The sequence below is a fragment of the Cryptotermes secundus genome, unplaced genomic scaffold (assembly GCF_002891405.2).
Source record: "Cryptotermes secundus unplaced genomic scaffold, Csec_1.0 scaffold122, whole genome shotgun sequence".
Classification (NCBI taxonomy): Eukaryota; Metazoa; Arthropoda; class Insecta; order Blattodea; family Kalotermitidae; genus Cryptotermes; species Cryptotermes secundus.
In genome coordinates this window covers 104,808-123,730 of record NW_019738954.1, presented here as the reverse complement: position 1 = coordinate 123,730, position 18,923 = coordinate 104,808, and the positions used below count along the sequence as shown (strand labels likewise).

Sequence of the window (18,923 nt, the reverse complement as noted above, 5' to 3'; positions counted from 1 at the left end):
AACTAATTTATTCATTTATTCATCAGTGGTTCTCCAGCCCTTAGTTGGGCCCTGGCCTCTCTTCAGTTCCGTAATCTTTTTTACACAGACTGTAGGACTCATGGGACGAGTGATCAGCTCATCGCAAGGCCGCTACCTACTCACAAACACAGAATTAACGCACACACAGAGCCATGACTTGAGTGGGATTCTAACCCACGATCCCAGCGTTCGAGCGAGCGAAAACAGCTCATGCCTTAGACCGTGTGACCACTGTCATCGGCATTATTAAATAACTATTCATTGCAAAGGCCAGGGTTCGAGACACAAGACTGATTTTTAACTTTATTTTTTTATTTATTACAACATCTTTTGTAACTCCTGATTTTGCACTTTCAAATAAAACTTAAAGAACAAGAATATTTAAGAAACTCACCGAAGAAAGGTGAAGACAGTGGGTGCAGTTACATAACATGGAGCTGCGTGGTTTGTATGCTCTAGCTGCTGTGAACAAAGTGACTGAAGAAAATAGATTTAGATGGGTCAGTGAAGTGTTATTCATAGCCAACATAAGAACTGTACTATTCTGGTGCCAAGACCCCGTGGAAAGAGACCACAATTGTACGTAAAAGGATAAATGTAAGGAGTTTTAGCTTGTGAGGATTTGTACGGGGGCTGGTATTTCACTGAACTAACTTCATAGAGCTGAGCCCTTCTTGAGAAGCCTCCAATTGTGGAGCTACTCAAGAACTTCCCAGTACTTTATGGAACCCAAAGGTTGATTACCGTGTTCATAAGAGCCCTCCACTGGCCCCTATCCTGAGCTAGATCGCTCCAGTCCATACCAACTCATCCTATGTCCCTAAGATCCATTTTGACAATGTCCACCCTTCTACGTCTTGGTCTTCCTAGTGATCTTTTTCTTATGGCTTTCCCACCAATGTCCTATATGCATTCCTGGTCTCCCTCATTCGTGCTACATTCCCTGCCCATCTCATTCTCCTTGACTTGACCATTCTAATTATGTTCAGCGAGGAGTACACGTTATGAAGCTCCTCATTATGCAGTTTTCTCCACTCTCCCGTCACTTCATCTCTCTTCGGTCCCACTATTGCATGAGTATGGGGACTGTAAGCTGTGATGCTCTAGATGAACCAATTTTTAGTAATAAGTACATCGAAGACTTGATTAATGTGTAAACAAGACTTAATTTCCGAGCACTGTATCTATTCTGGATGATTACTTCATCTGAGAAGCTGCAGAAACTTTACGCGGTAGCTCAGTTGGTTGAGGCACTGTGCTACAAGCCGGAAGGTCGCGGGTTCAAGTTCCGATGAGGTCATTGTATTTTTATCAATTGACCAAATCCTTCCAGCCGCACTATGGCCCTCTACCAGAAATGAATACCAGGAATATTCTTGGGGGTAAAGGGCGGCCGGCGCGTAGGGCTGACAACCTTACCGCCGTCTGTGAGCCCATCATCTAGAAAATGTGGGAACCTCAACATCTCACAACGCTATGGGCCTCCACGGCCTGTCACAAGGATACCTTTACTTTTTACTTTACACAAACTTTACGTTTTCCTTTCTATAGAATTTGTCAAATTTCTTATGTTTTCACTAAGCAGTTCATAAACAGGAACGTGTTTTATGTCATATGTATTTGTAATACATTGGATCAGGAGCTTATCTTCGTCTAGTGCCCAGGTCAAGAATGGTGGAGCTATACTTTCGCCCCTCCATACGTCTTCATGGCGAACTGGTTAATTAATTAAGCACAGGGACAACACTGCCTTTACATTATGGATCAGAAGCGTTATTGGAATACAAATACAACGTTAAAAATTTCACTCTAAATATTGTTAAGATTTTGAAATAGAGCTTCCTTATGAACTAGAATGTGTGGTAAAATTATAGAATTTTAATGCTCAGGGGTTGTGTGTTCTGTTGACGGTTCGAGGTCGGACCGTTGGATGGCACCAGGAACTATCGTACAGTAGCCAAGTTGCGCTTCGAAATACGGATTGCCACCGCGAGATGGCATCTTATTATCATTTGGAAGAGCAGGCACAAAGAAAAATGGAACCTAGCTCTGTAAGTCAAGATAATACATCTTCGCTTTCTGAAGAGAAATGGATTATAGATGTGATATCTCCCGCTCAAAACAGCCGAAATCATAATGATATTAAAACCTAGGAAAAACCCAACCGACGTCCATACCGACCAATAAGCCTCTTACCAATAATAGCAAAACTCCTTGAAAAACTACTTCTCGACAAAATCAACCAAGACTCAGATCCAATAAGCTGGATCCCAGACCATCAGTTCGGATTCCGTAGGGCGCACTCAACCACTCAACAAAGCCATCGCATCACCAATACCATATGCCAAGCACTGAACAAAAACCAATACTGCACTGCAATATTCCCAGACATAGCCCAGGCTTTCGACAAAGTCTGGCATCCAGGTCTACTCTTCAGAATAAAAACACCTCTCCCATCACACCACTTCTCTATATTACGCTCATATTTAAGCGATAGAACTTTCGTAGTTAAAGTAAACAATGAACAATCAAGAAGACTACCAATCCTCTCAGGCGTGCCACAAGGAAGCCTGCTCAGTCCCTTCCTCTACACGCTCTACACGCTCTACACGCTCTACACGCTCTACACCCACGGCCTCCCCACAGCCCACAGAACAGTCATAGAGACATTTGCCGACGACACGGCTCTCTTCGCCACACACGAAAATCCCACCACAGCAGCAACTAACTTACAGAACCACCTCATACTCATAGAAAAATGGCAAAAAAATGGAAAATCAAAGTTAATGAAGCAAAATCCATTCAAACAACGTTCACGCTTCGGAAAGGCAAATGCCCCCCGATTCAAATAAACCACACTACCATCCAACGAAAGATCAAGCAAAGTATCTCGGACTTACCCCTGACAGCAAGCTCAACTGGAAAAAACATATCCTCACGAAAAGAAAACAAATGGATCAAAAAATCAAAGACCTATACTGGCTCATAAGAAAAAAATCTGACCTATCCACTGACAACAAGCTGCTAATATACAAAGCAGTCATCAAGCCAATATGGACATACGGAACCCAGCTCTGGGGATGCGCCAGCAAAACGAATACAGATCTCATCCAACGAACCCAATCAAAAGTTCTTCGTCTCATCGTAAACGCACCGGGGTATGTGTCTAACCACACCATTCACACAGACCTCAAAACTCCATACGTCACAGAAGTCATCAAAGAACACAGCATCAGCCACTTCAGCAAATTAGCTGACCACTCCAACCCACTGCTCCAGCCAATTTTGCATCAACACGACCACAGAAGAATTGGACGAAAGCGGCCAGAAGATCTAAAAAGCTGAGGGACGCGTCGTTGGAGGTGACCCACTCAAGCCACTGAAGTGTACAATTCATAACTAATTGTACACAAGACAGCAAATTGACTGAAATATTGTAGTATCTGAAATAAATAAAGGGTTTAATAAAAAGATGTGACCTTGTAAACTATGGCCTCTGGTTCGAAAACCAGACGGATCTAATGAGGTTTTTTTTTTTCCGCTTACGAACCGAGCCACTATACTACGTACCTCGTGCCAAAGTCAAAGGAATGTGAAAATGCATGACATAGACATCTTGCTTCGGGAGTCAGATGTGCCTAGTTCCACCCCGCCATGCTGTCATAACCGTTTGTAAGTAGGGGAATATGCCAGAATCGAGACCCAATATTATGAGATTAGAGCGTGTGATGTTGGATAGCAGCAAATGTCTGCTGAGTGAAGAGAATGAGATGGCTAGAGCAGTGGCCTCTGCCTTAAAAATGCACGTCGGATGGGATAATTGTAAACAACATAAATCTTGAAGAAAGCAGTCTTCTGAGATTTGGCACCTTGTATATGTGGTGTTAACCGACGTTCCTCCGAAACGTCGGTTAACACCACATATACAAGGTGCCAAATCCCAGAAGACTGCTTTCTTCATAGTCACCGCCGTGAAAGCCTCAAATCTTATAAACATAAATCTTTATCAGTTCAGTTCTGAAATTTGTCTCTGAATATTATTGTGATCGCTCTCAAGAATCGGTAACGGCCACATCTCTCTCCACTAAGTTGCCTTTTGGTTAATCCACGTTTGATAAATTTTCATTTCTTTCAGCCTGTTGTGTAATTATATACAATTCTTTATTAGAGTCCGTCGTAACACAGCAACATAACGGTCAAGGTTAACATTATCTTAGCTACATGTTTCGGCTTTTAAAGCCGTCATCAGGCAAAACAATAATAATCATTTATTACACTCACACACACTATTGAACTACAATTTCATTGTGACAGTAAAGCTGGATACTTGATAACTGTTACATTATAAAATACAAGGTATAAAATACAATTAATTATAAAATTATTATAAAAAGAAATTTATTGAGTAAAATATGATTTAAATTGTTCATGACAAATTGCATATCATGAAGTCAGTTGTTGCAATCTTGTTATATTCCCGCGGACATATAGTAAACTGCTTGGAGGCCCGTTGTGTAGATGTAGTATTATTTGATATTAATGGTTTGGCCGGTGCCTCATCTTCCAATGCATTTTCTCCGCTCTGTTGGGAACACAGAGTTGCAATCTGTAGTTTTATTAATCTGTGATTTCAGTAAACTAATTTTATCAGGATCGAACTATCTGTCGTTTTATGTTCCGTGTGAAATCTTGGGCAATTCAATTGATTATATTCCTGCTTTGGCGTAAGGAAAAATTTCCTGATCAGTGGAAGGAGTCTATCATTGTACCAGTTCACAAGAAGGTGATAAAACTGACTGTAGTAATTATCGGGAGATATCACTGTTATCAACTTCATACAAAATTTTATCCAATATACTTCTCTCAAAGTTAAGTTCATATATAGATGGAATTATTGGGGATCATCAGTGTGGGTTTCGACGTAACAGATCAACTACAGATCAGATCTTTTGCATTCGTCAGATATTGGAGAAAAAATGGGAGTACGATGAGACAGTACATCAGCTATTCATAGACTTCGAGAAAGGCTGTGATTCAATTAGGAAGAAAGTATTGTACAATATTCAAATACAGTTTGGGATACACATGAAACTAGTTAGGTTGATTAAAATGTGTTTAAACGAAACGTATAGTAAAGTCCGTGTAGGTAAACATTTGTCTGATAAAGTTCCTATCCAGAATGGTCTAAAATAAGGAGATGCTTTATCGCCACTCCTTTTCAATTTTGCCTTAGAGTATGCGTTAGGAAGGTCCAGGGAAGCCAGGTGAGACTGAAATTAAATGGGATATATCCGGTGTTGGTCTACGCCGATGATGTGAATCTACTGGGTGATAATGTAGATACCATAAAGAAAAACACACAAACTTTAACTGACGCAAGTAAATTTGTTGGTCTAGAAGTAAACACTGAGAAAACTAAGTATATGTTGCTGTCTCGTCACCAAAATGCAGGGCAGAATCATGACATAAAGATACGAAACAGATGTTTTGAAAATGTAGCACAATTCATATATTTGGGAACAACGATAACAGATCGAAACGTGATTCAGGAGGAAATTAAGAGGAGATTGAACTCGGGTAATGCTTGCTACCATTCAGTCCAGAACCTTTTGTCTTCCCGTTTGCTGTCTAAAATCATAAACATTAGAATATTCAAAACTATAATTTTTCCTGTGGTTCTGTATGGGTGTGAAACTTGGTCTCTGACATGAAGGGAAGAGCATAGACTGAGGGTGTTTGAGAACAGGGTGTTGAGGAGAATATTTGGACCGAAGGGAGATGAAGTGACAGGAGGTTGGAGAAAACTGCATAATGAGGAGCTTCATAACTTGTACTCTTCTTCAAGTATAATTAGAATAATCAAGTCAAGGAGGATGCGGTGGGCAGTGCATGTAACACGAATGGGGGAGACGAGGAATGCGTATAGGTTATTGGTGGTAAAGCCAGTAGGAAAGAGACCACTGGGAAGACCAAGGCGTATGTGGGTGGACAGTATTAAGATGGATCTTAGAGAGATAGGATGTGATGTTATGGATTAAGCATCTGCAGTCTGAAAAAGTCAAATCACAAAGAAATCCATGTTCATTCTATTTGGGGATCTCACAGCGGGGACTGTTCAGGATACTGTACTCTTTAATGTAACGCCGTATAATTTGGTATTAATTTCACCGACGTTTCAGAGGAAAATATTGCTTTTTTCTTAACCATGTGAACGCCAAATTTCTTCTAAATAATATGTAAAACTATATTTTGGACCTCACAGGAAACATATTACGTACGTCTACGCTGAAAATTTAAACCGATTAATTCTGTTTAGGGAAACAATAGCTCTTTACTGTGAGAACCGCACAAAAGAATTAAAATTAAAATGGTTCTTAGAGAGATAGGATGGGATGGTATGGGTTGGATTGATCTGGCTTGGGATAGGGACCACTGGAGGGCTCTTGTGAACACGGTAATGAACCTTCGGGTTCCATAAAATTCTGGGATTTTCTTGAGTAGCTGCAGAATTGGCGGCTCCTCCAGAAGGGCTTAGCTCCATGAGTAAGTAAATAAGACACTAGTTGTTCCACTAGGACAATATGTTTCGGCACATTTGTGTCATCTTCAAGTCTTATTTTTAGTTACAATTATTCTCTCATCCACTTTTCCATGTAGACTGTATGAATCCGCTTGTGTGTTATAGACTATACGATTATACTATATTAGAGGCTCTATTTGTTTTTATTTATTAGAATTATTGACAATCTGAAATATACATTTCTTTAAGCCAATGTGCTGACTAGTGTGCAGATTTTCAGCTTAATTAATGCACACCTTACATGACGTCAGTGGGCGACATCCATCGATGTTCACCTCATAGCCATAGGTCTTGCGGTGATTTCCGTTTTAGACGTCTGTTAATCGGTGGAAGTAATAGGGGACAAATAAGTGGGTTGTCGTGTTCTTTAAGTTTGTTGACGTAGGCAGAGCTGTGTTGGCGGATAACTTCCGTGACGAGCTGTATTTTGAGGTCAGTATGTAGAGTGCGGTTTGAGACGTACCAGGGTGCAGCAGTTATGGTTCTTAGGAGTTTTTATTGTGAGCGTTGGAAGATGTTGACTGCAGATTTGAATGCGGTTGCCCATAGTTGGATGCCATATGTCCATATAGGCCTGATAACTGTTCTGTAGATGAGTAGTTTGTTTGAAAGGGAGAGGCTGGATTTTCTGCCAAGCAGCCAGTTGAGCTCTGCAGCTTTGACGTCCATCTGCTTGCGTTTCTTGAGAATATGTGGACGCCAGGTAAGTTTGCTATCTAGGGTGATCCCGAGATATGTGACCTGCTTTGCTTGTTTGACGTTTTCCCGGTTAAAGTGGACCGGGGAGCAAGTAATTTTTGCGGAGCGTGAAGGTCGTGTGTGTGGATTTGGCATAGTTGAATAGGCTCTAATGACTTAGATTTTTGTATGTTTGTTAATGACGTGTCAATAGTGATTTACACAGCAGGACGAAACCAAACACGAGTCGTGCAGTTCAGTCTGAGTTTACTTGAGAGGTTTATTATTCAAGTACTGTTATTAAAATAAAGCCCACTGTTTCCGACCTAGTAACACAAAACAGAGCGAGAACTAATTTTGTTTTATATTTCATCAAGTATTGGCTTATTACAAAATACATATGAAATGTAAGCTGTAAATCGTGGTGAGATCTGTAGCTTAATTCATGTACTTGTACCAAGTACGTATTTTTCAATTAACCTAATATTTTCGGCCGTGCTATGGCTCCGGGCTCAACTCAGCCTCTAACAGAAATGATACCAGGACTATTCCTTGGGGTAAAGAGCGACCGGCGCATAAGGCTGACAACCTGACCGTCATCTGTGAGTCGACTGTCTAGAAAATGTGGGAACCACTGCCTCTTACAGGTAGAGCTTTTACCAAATATCTCTTATTCACATAATTTTGAAAAGTTCTTTACTCGTAGTGTGATGTATAATTCTGTAGGGATAAGCCGTGTTTCTTATGACCCAGTGTCAATTTTGTCTTCATTGAATTTTATGGAAATCTGTTGTCGGAGTAAGATCCATTACGGAGTGTACTTGCCATCGCCAAACTAGTGCTAGGAAGCGTTAAACGAACATTTACATGCTGATCGTGATAAACCGTGCTCTAGATTATAATGATGATTTTTTATAGTGCCTACAGATACGATCTTTGTTGATATATCTGTCCTATGCCTACCTAGGCAAAGGCATAGAATCCTTTTCTGAAATTCAGCGCGGATTCTGTCAACCACAATGACAGCATGTTCTTGAGAGTGAGAATGGATAGATAGTACCTACACGCAGAATTACTGCATTTTTGGACTTTTTCCATCATCCGGTATTCTAGAAACTACAGGGTGAATCGTATAGAACCGGCCCGATAAATTTGCTAATAATTCCGCAGGTGATGCATATAACCGCTCACAATTACGACATAATAATCCGTGGGCCGTGCTGAGTCGAATGGTGTGCGCATGATCCGGCAATTGGCAGCCCTTATGCTGCAAGGTCAAGGACAATCCCGAAACGTGTCTGCAGTGCGCAGGCGACAGTCATGGAGTACACTGTTGAACAGCGAGTGTTTCTAGTGCCTACTTGAAAACGGCGGACACTTTCAACACCTGCTCTGATCACGGCACACAATCCGAGATAAGATGTGTGTAAATTACTTTAATATCTGTATGGTATATTTTATATTACAGCTCATTTCGTCGGGCCAGTTCTATATGAATCACCCTGTAGAAAACACAACTTTTCGAAAACTGGATCTGTTTCCGTCCTCAGGTGAGGGGGGAAGGTACCTACTTAGTTGGGTCCCTTAGAAAGAGCTAACCTCAATCACTGGGCAACCCCTGTTAGATTCACACAGCTATTTAATCACCTGAGACCAGGCTATTTCGGCGGGGGATAACAAGAAAATATACAATACAAGCGTTGATAGAACAGGCACATGCGTGCAACTAGGATAGAGAAGGACGTAGAAATGAGTCTTATGCCCCATCGTCAGAACCATTTAGAATCTAATAGGACTTACAGCTTGACGTGTACTTGAACCCAGGGGTTGGGGCCTGGTTGTCTTCATATTCCCAGGAATTTGCCGTTTGTAGAGTTGGTTTCAGTCTAAGTGAAGCACACAGATCTTGCCGAAACAGAACCGTGAAAGTCGAGTGTTTTACCACAAGGCAACAGGGTACACGCCAATGAAATATATACTGATATTTTTAATATTATCCATAATTCAAAAAACATTTAACATTTGTAGATATTTTATGAAATTAGAATTGAACTTAAGCCCATGGACGATGTAAATGCTCACCCCTCGCGCCGAAATATGGCAAACAAGGGGAGCGGGGAGGTAAGTCGCTACTTCCAAGGGCAGGAGGTACACATTCAAAGTTTGGTGAGTGTAGTTTTTGGAATATGAAATCAGTTGTGACCATATTTATGGGAGATATAAATTTTCATTTCTGGGGAAGATTGTAAACTATTCACAGCGGCTGGAAGCGTGTGCTAGACTCGAACTCCTGCCAGTTTCCTTTTCGATAGCTCTGAATGGTACTCGATTATGTAAATTAGAGTAAACAGAGTGGTCGTAAAGGAATGGGTGGGAAGTATAAAAACAGGAAGAGGAAATAGGCTCTGGAATAAGGAATATCTTTATGCTAAGCCGCTGAAAATATGCATGTTTTAGTGAAAAAATTTCGTGGCGCCAGTTCCCTGCCCCATCTTAGATTTAAAAGCCTCTCCCCTCATTTTTGGAATTGTTTTCAAAGAGGATGCAGGAAATAAGACGTAAGACGGCTACACATTTAGATGAAGATATTTGGGAAGAATTATGTGTGAAAAGTGAATAAAAATGGATATTAGCAGAAGGATCTGTCACTGTTAATGGGAACCGGTCACAGATAAGAAGTAATAACACGAAACTTTTTGTAGTGGATATGAAACTCTGGGAAGAGACATCCGCAAACTTCATTTAAACACAGCGTGCTTCACGTCATTGTCATGGGCGTGAGGCGACTGCAGAAAGAGGTAAATCTCTTCCTGTAACAGACCGTGGAGACCCATAGGGCTCCGAGACATCGAGACTCCCACATTTTCCACACACTTGGTTCACAGATGGCGGTGAGATTGTCAGCCTTACGCGCCGCCCGCCCGCCCTTTACCCACAGGAAGATTCCTGGTACTCATTTCTGTTAGAGGATGATTTGACCCCAGGGCCATAGTGCGGCTGGAAGGATTACGTCAATTGAAAAATCCAGTGGTCTTATCGGAAATCGAACCCGCGACCTTGGGAATTGTAACGTAGTGCCTCAGACAACTTCGCTACCGCGTACAGCGAGACAGCGGTAATAAACGTAACTTTATTGTCACGTGTAGGGGCGTACGCGTGACTAATAATTGTGGATTCTGGAATTGTTGATCAGGTTTATTTGATGTCACTCTTACTATTACAATCGGTTATAAAGGTTCACACATTCAGCTCCTCACGGTTGTCTGCATCTTGCATCTCCGGTTCTTCTTCCGACTTCCATGAGTTGTCGTATTCTGTCTTCACTTCTGCACTTCTGAATTGAACTTCTGTTCCCTCGGTCTGTTATATTCGATATTCGGACAGTCTAGAAGACACCTTGTTGAAGGGCCCTGTTTCGCGTTTTCCGTTGCAACTGTTTCCAGCATATTGGTTGCCGCGGGAACTGAAGGGGTTCGAATTCGTTACCTGGAGAACTGCTACGGGAAACTTCGCTCAGCACGTGGGGGGATTGCGGCTTTCAGGCGTCACGTCACAGGATCATACTAACCCCATAGGTCTCACTGAAAAGGCGATAGTAGTCCAGCTTGTTAAACTGGAACCAAAGGGTTCAGTACCATGTTTGCAAGGCCCCACCATCAGTATTTGTCTCTAGCACTCCAGGCTTTGCCGTAACAGACTATGAAACTTCCTGTGTATACTTGCCTGTGCAACATTCACGTCATCCTGTGTACGTCCAGCAATGTGTAATACAACGAAACAAGAAACCAGCAATCTGTACTTTAGTCTATAAGATGGACATTTCGACCTGCTAGTGCAATGGTGACATCAAAATAATCTCTTCGGTAAAATACGTTACAAGAGGTTTATATATACTCCGTGGCTTTATCCCACAAGCGAACTATACCGACCGAGCGACCGCCGCTTATCGGCGAAGTTAATGCCAACTTTAGCGGATAGAGGATGTCACGTTGTCAGCACAACTAATCCCCACGGCCGTTAATTTCGGTTTTTTAGACCGGAGCCGCTATTTCCTTGAAATATATCCTCAATTATCCTTACGAGACTGAGCGGTTCCCGTTCCAGACCCACTACTTCGCAGAAATAGCACCGGGAATCGAACCCGGGGCCTCTGGATCTGTAGCCATGAATTACGACCACTAGACCACAGAGGCGGTCTACAAGAGGTTCATATATCTACAAAAATGAAGAATTTTATGTAGGGGAAAACACCGTATGTACGAATTCCCAGACAATGAGGCTCTAAAACGAAAACTGGTAAAATTTTCCAGCATGTTATTAATCGTTATTAACTATATTGCATTTATGTAGTTGCGGTACGTTTCGTCTAAAAACTTTCAGCCCATACAAATTTATTGCATTTCCTTTGGGATACATGAAAATTCTACATATATATATCTGCTTTCTGTTTTTTATTCACATGTAGACAATAATCCCGGTTTTCATTGGCGCCATAAAGCAATGGGCTACCATAAACTTAAGCAACCCTAGATACAATTTGCGGAAAGCAAGGCTGCGCAATTATTCTGTTTGCCAGCGCTGAGGGTTACTGCTGAGAACGAGGAAAGAGTTTAATTCGCGGGACAATAAACACATTTCCGTCTGATTCCTTCCATTAGACATATTGCGAGACATTAACACTTGATGAACAAGTTGCTGGAGTGTGACTGTTCTTGTCCGTTAGACAGACATTTAGCACTTAAGCATGAAAGCATTAAATGCCCTCTCCTCTGATGACGCGCTTCGAGGAGCAGACTTCTTTAACTTTCAGTACAATTCTTAATACTGGTAGATGTGATATATACGTAAAAAGGTAAAAGTAAAGTTGTTCCTATGCTTAGCTAATTAAGCACTACGCCTTAAAGGCGTATGGGGGACTGAATGTATAGATCAAAGTTTCTTTTACTTCGGCACTAGTTGGAGGTGAGTGGCCAGCTTCAGGCCCCAGCCGCTTTACCCCAGGTGAAAGAGCCTCCGGTACCCATTCTGTAGGAGGTTGGGTGGGCCCCAGAGCCGGTATGGACGACGTGGAGGAGAGAAAATTCTTGATCCTACAGGGATTCGAACTCGGTCATTCAGCCCGTAGCCAGTCGCCATACCGACTGTGCTATCCCGACTCCTGTAGGTGTGATATAAAGGTAATACATTTATTCCAAGATCACAAATCATACTGTGGCATAGTAATTAGATTGACAGATATCTGTCTATCTATTCGGTTTTCTAGACCGGAGCCGCTATTTCCTTGAAATAGCTCCTCAATTATCCTCACGAGGCTGATTGGACAACGTTCGAGACCCACTAGTTCTCAGAAAATCTGATAGTTCCGGGAATCCAAGCCGGACCTCTGGATCTATAGCTAGAAGCTCTGACCACTACACCACAGAGACGGTCCTAACGATTGAAGACAGTTACTGGAGTTCGGTATAGCTAACTTCGATGCTGAGATCAGAACACGGGACTTTCTAAATACAAAGTAAGTGTGTCTCAACTGTGACGTTTATGGGGAGAGACTGCAGTATGTATGGCGGCAGTTGACTGGTCGGTGGTCGGTCACAAAGACGAGCGCTGTTACCTGTCCGAATGCCGAAGAAGGAAAGCCATCCCTTCGAAACCATAAGAACTTGATAACATGTTAACGTACGCATTTAAATAAGGAATATCTACTGAATAAGGAAGGTAAAGGTATCCTTGTAACAGGCCGCGGATTCCCATAGGGTTGTGAGACGTCTAGACAATCCGCTCATAGATGTCGGTAAGGTTGTCAGTCTTACTCAGGAAGATTCCTGATACTCATTTCTGTTAGAGGCTGAGTCGATCCCAGAGCCATAGTGCGGCTGGAAGGATTAGGTAAATTGAAAATAATCCACCTCATCGGGATTCGAACATGACCTTCAGGAATGTAGCATAGTGACTCAACCAATTACGCTACCGCGTGTCCCTAGATGTGGTAAAGGAGTAAACAAATGCGACAGAGGCTGACAGAAGGGCCCCCCTCAAGTTGTTTCAGCCTACATCTTACCTCCACCTTGCAACGACAGTAACAAAACCCCACGAACCTAAAAACTTCTAGAATTAAGATAATTTAAAAATAAATTCTTAAAATCAAAGTATAATTCAGGTAATTAATTTTAAGGTTTAAATTATATTAATATTAATCCTAAACATACTCGTATATTTGATATTAATTTTAATATCTAAGCTTAATTCAAAAGAAAGTATTTATTTGTTAAATTATTTTTAACAAAAGTGTGTTTTCGCTAAACAAATGGTGAAATATTGCAATAATATGGATCCAAAGTGAGAGAAACAATTCAATGAGTAATATCACATTTCTGTAAACTCGCCTGATGATGACCTTACAACGGTCGAAACATGCAGCAGCGCCCTTCACAATAAACGAATGCTGGTACATTAGTATCAATTTTATTCGCTGATATATTTGTTGAGTAGTCGGTCCTATAGAACGCTATTTTATATTAATGTTTATAATACGGAAAGAAAGAAGTACTTAACAGTTTAAGTAATTTTTATATGTTTATATATAAACAAATAATCATTAGAGTTACTGTTTATCACTTAGATTGCTGGAAAACTCCGTAATACGATTCAAACCGCAGGTTTGGTTATATGTCATGGTACTGGCTTGTATCTTGCTTGGCGATCGCAGGAACTGTAATATTCCCAAGACGTGACGTCATCTGCTTCTCTTCATCTACTTACACATTCTAAACTTGTGCACCTTAATCTAGAGGCGCTGCAGTGCTCCAGGTATTCCGGTGTTGCTGTCTCCTTGCCGCTGATACAATCTTTTTGACTCATTTGTTTGACGTGCCTACAATAATGACTTTAAACTAGATATATCAAACTTGAACTTTGAAGATATTACCTAAACCACTTTACTGCCTATTCTGCCGTAATTCAAACAAGAGTGAAGTGCGCGCGTCCTAGGACGGTTTCGTGTAATAAGGCAGAATATGAAATGTAATTTTGTTATGGTGCCAATATCTATCTATCTATCTATCTATCTATCTATCTATCTATCTATCTATCTATCTATCTATCTATCTATCTATCTATCTGTTTGTCTATGTGTCTGTCTGTCTGTCTACCCACCTACCTACCTATCTATGGCTCTACAAACCCTTCGGACCTTGGCACCTTTTTCAGTTTCTTAATCCTATACACAGTCGTTAGGATTCCTTGGATGGGGGATCAGCCCATCGCAAGGCTGCTACCTACACACAGAACAACACAAAACAGAATAAACACAGACAGATATCCATGCCTTGAGTGGAATTCGAACCCATGATCCCAACGTTCGAGGGAGCGAAGACTGTTCATGCCTTAGACCGCACGGTCATTGTGATCGACTCTTGCCAATATATGCATGAATATTGTTATACACTCTCCGAGCCATTGGGTTAATTGCTTATTCTATGCCATCATATGACAGGATTTCAATTATTTTCTATTGGTAATATTAATAGAATTGAGGCATCATGATAGAGGACGATGAAATTATTGGGGCAAGAATGCATGGCAGAAATTAGAAATTTTATCATTTAAGTCTGGAAGTGGAAAAACCACTTGGAACACGTAGATTGGAAGATAACATTAAAATTGATTTTTCAGCCGTTCCTGTTGTACCCTTACACAGGTGTCGAGGTTCGAAGAGAAATATGATCTGAAAATGTGGGCTGGATTAATTTGGATCACGTTAGGAACCGGCGGCGGGATTTTGTGAACATAGAAGCGAACAATCATGTTTTTCATAGGAGATAGAATTTCTTTACCAGCCGAGTAGCTATCAGTTTCTCAAGAAGATCTACTCTGTGAAATTATACAAGTGAACTTCAACATAAACAAGTACCCTACTTAAGTCATTTAATTAAAGAAAATCCGGTTCCTTAGACGCATCTGGTAGCATGTTCTGGAGCAATATTTTATAGCGTTCCGTACCAAGTCGGTTTCTATGCGTTCGCATCTTCATAGCAAGCCGTTGTCTAGCTATTCCTGCTTGCAGGCTTCATGTCACAAAATTAAAAGTTCTGACATTAAGAATTCCCTTATTCTATTCCACTTTAATCTTTGAAAATAACACATAAACGCTTAACTCTACGGACTCTAATACATGCTTCGTAAAGTAAAAGTAAGTAAAGGTATCCCTGTACCAGGCCGTGAAAGCCCATAGGGTTGTGAGACGTTGAGGGTCCCACATTATCTAGACAATCGGCTCAAAGATGGCGGCAAGGTTGTCAGCCTTACGCGCCGGCCGCGCTTTACTCCTCAGGAAAATTATTTAATTAATTCCTGGTACTCATTTCTGTTAGAGCTGAGTCGACCCCAGGGCCATAGTGCTGCTGGAAGGATCCTGGAGCACGCCGAAGTCAGTTAAGTTATATAGGCTACGCCCTGACATAATGTCTTCTGAGTTATGCATACTATTTCCATACGATATTTTTTCTGATCTATTACGTTCACATGTTTGTCAATAAGTAAATTATATTTATTTTCAGTCGGTGACGTTTCACGCCCGTCAAATTAGCTGACGTCACACTTGTGGATTGATGTATCGCAGTGAAGAGAGTAAGGCAATTTGTTATCTGCGGACGGACACACACTGTCGCATGGACAGACAGGCTCCAGACAAGGACCTCTGTTGCGAAGCTGTCCGATCCGGCCTGACTTTCCTCTTAGTCACTCATTTCTTCGGGAAACAAGTCCCTGAGCTGCAGCGCGGCTCACGTTCGCTTTGTACACCTTTATAACGGAACAGTTTAATTACAAATCTTAGTCTAGTTTTAGTTAATTAGCGGTATAAGAGATAGCTGCTCGTAACTTGATTTGCATAGCGGAATCGTAAAGACTGCGAGGCTGCGGAGTAAGTTTATAATTGTTTCCTGCTATTATACTTAGTATTTAAACGTTATCTTTGTAAGGGTTAGGAGAAAAAAGGGTTGGGGGAAGATTTTGATGCCACGTACAATGTTTCAAGAATTGTCTTTTGTATGCGGGAGGCATGGGTAAGGGGCTGGCCGTATTTTACAGAGCGAAGCGTAAGGCTGAGAACGCGCTTTCCCTCTGCTTGCTATGGCAGCGTGCCTAGTCTTCTTATTTCCGAAGCTTAATTGCAACTGCAGAGGAACATACCACAAGCTGTAAAGTAAACTAAAGCTATCCCTGTACCAGGCCGTGAAGGCCCATAAGGTTGTGAGACGTTGAGACAGTCGGCTCAAAGATGGCGGTAAGGTTTTCAGCCTTACGCGCCGGCCGTGCTTTGTTCCCCAGGAAAATTATTTAATTAATTACTAGTACTCATTTCTGTTAGAGGCCGAGTAAACCCGAGGGCCTAGTGCGGCTGGAAGGATTATGTCAACTGAAAAATATCCAATGATCTCATCGGGATTTGACCCGCGACCTTCCGGCTTGTAGCGTAGCCCCTCAACCACTACGCTACTACAAGCGGTAGCTACTTGATTTTATTCTGGCACAGAAGTTATATTAATGAGTGTAAGTCTACTTATAAAGTGAGGTAAAGAAGATAAAACTCTACTTTGTAACAAGCCGTGGAAGCCCATAGGGTTGTGAGACGTCGAGGCTCCCACATTTTCTGGATAATTGGCTGACAGATGGCGGTAAGGTTGTCAGTCTTATGGGCCGGCCGCCCTTTACCCCCCAGGAATAATCCTGAGTCGACTCCAGGGTCACAGTGCGGCTGGAAGGATTAGTTAAATTGAAGAATCAATGATCTAATCGGGATTCGATCCCGCGACCTTCCGGCTTGTAGCATGTGTCTCAACCAAATACGCTACCGCGTGCCCCTTATAAAATAAGTCGAATGTAATAATATTGTCTCTGTGCTTAATTAAGCACCACGCATGAAAATATATGGCGAAATGGAGGTACACCTCCTTCATTCATTTCAGCGCCATTAGATTGAGGTAAGCGGTAAGTTTCACGTCCCTGCCTGGGAAAGAGCCCCAGATTCTCACTGTATAGAATGCTGGGTGTGTTCCAGCCCCTGTCTGGGCACTGTAGGGCAGAGAAAAACATGTTGCCCCTTCCGGGAATTGAACCTCAGCCGTCCAGCCTGTAGCCCGTTGCTATATCGACTGAGCAATCCCGACTCTTTTCCACGTACACAGTAGAAGTTAATATTTCTTATAAGTTGTATGCTCTAATCCGGAAAGTCGCGGATTCGATTCCCGATGATGTAACTGGGTTTTTAAATTGACCTAATCCTTCCAGCCGCACTATGGCCTTAAGGTCGACTCAGCCTCTAACAGAAATGAGTACAAGGAATCTTCCTGGAGGTAATGGGTGGCCGGATCGTAAGGCTGATAATTTCATCACCATCTGTGAGACGATTGTCTAGAAAATTTCCGTCTCAGAACCCTGTTAACCTCCACGGCCTGTCACGGGATAGCGTTACCTTCTTTTTGCTTGTACAGACAAGCAGTCTCGCGTTTCCTATAAACATTTTAGACCCTGACGCGGGCTCATGCTTGTCAGCAGGGCATTGAGGTGAAAGAAGAAGGGGCAGAAATAGAAAGGAAGAACAAGAGAAGAATAGAAAGTAGAAGAAAGGAAGAGGAGATGTAGTAAGAAGAGAAGGGGGACGGAACGGAAGAATAAGGAAAAAGGAAGAAGTTGAGAAGGAGAAATGTGAACCGGAGAAGAGAGTGAAAGAAAGGAAAAAGAGGATAAAGAATGAGTAAAAGTAAAAAAGTAAAGCTATCCCTGTACCAGGCCGTGGAGGCCCATACGGTTGTGAGACGTTGAGGGTCCCACATTATCTAGACAATCGGCTCAAAGATGGCGGTAAGGTTGTCAGCCTTACGCGCCGGCAGCACTTTACTCGCTAGGAAAATTATTTATTTCATTCCTGGTATGCATTTCTCTTAGAGGCTGAGTGAACCCCAGGGCCATAGTGCGGCCGGAAAGATTAGGTCAATTGAAAAAAATCCAGTCACCTCATCGGTATTTGAACCCGCGACCTTCCGACTTGTAGCATAGTGCCTCAACCACTACGCTACTGCCTTTAATCTGAAAGTTATAACTTCCACTTTAATATTGTGTTATGATCTGCGTCTGGATTCATCTTCAGGTTTTAAATGAGTAGTGATCACAGTACGAGAAAGATTTCGCAGCAATGAAGTCTTCTTGGAAGATCAGCCGTGATCGCTTCAAATCTGACATAACAGGTGCAGACTATATGGAATATGCTCGTACATGAAATTAGGAGGAGTTGATGGTGACCACACTGACACACACGTAGTTTAATTGTGAAGTGACAGGAAGTTGGAGAAAACTGCATAATGAGGAGCTTCATTAACTTGTACTCTTCTCCAAATATAATTAGAATGATCGAGTCAAGGAGGGTGAGGTGGGCAGGGCGTGTAGAACGAATGGAGAGAGGAGAAATGCATATAGGACATTGATGGGAAATCCGGAAGGAAGGAGACCACTGGGAAGACCATGGCGTAGGTGGGTGGACAATATTAAAATAGATCTCAGAAAGATAGGAAGTTCTTGAATAGCTGTAAAATTGGCAGCTTCTCAAGAAGGGCTCAGCTCCATGAGTGAGTGAGTGACGTATTTTAAT

General features: G+C 41.9%; 1 protein-coding gene across 8 annotated transcripts in view; it reads left to right on the top strand.

The window, feature by feature from the left end:
* Positions 1–18,923, top strand: part of LOC111871353 (ubiquitin-like-conjugating enzyme ATG10) — a 647,673-nt gene that overhangs the window by 546,970 nt on the left and 81,780 nt on the right. The window lies entirely within an intron of this gene.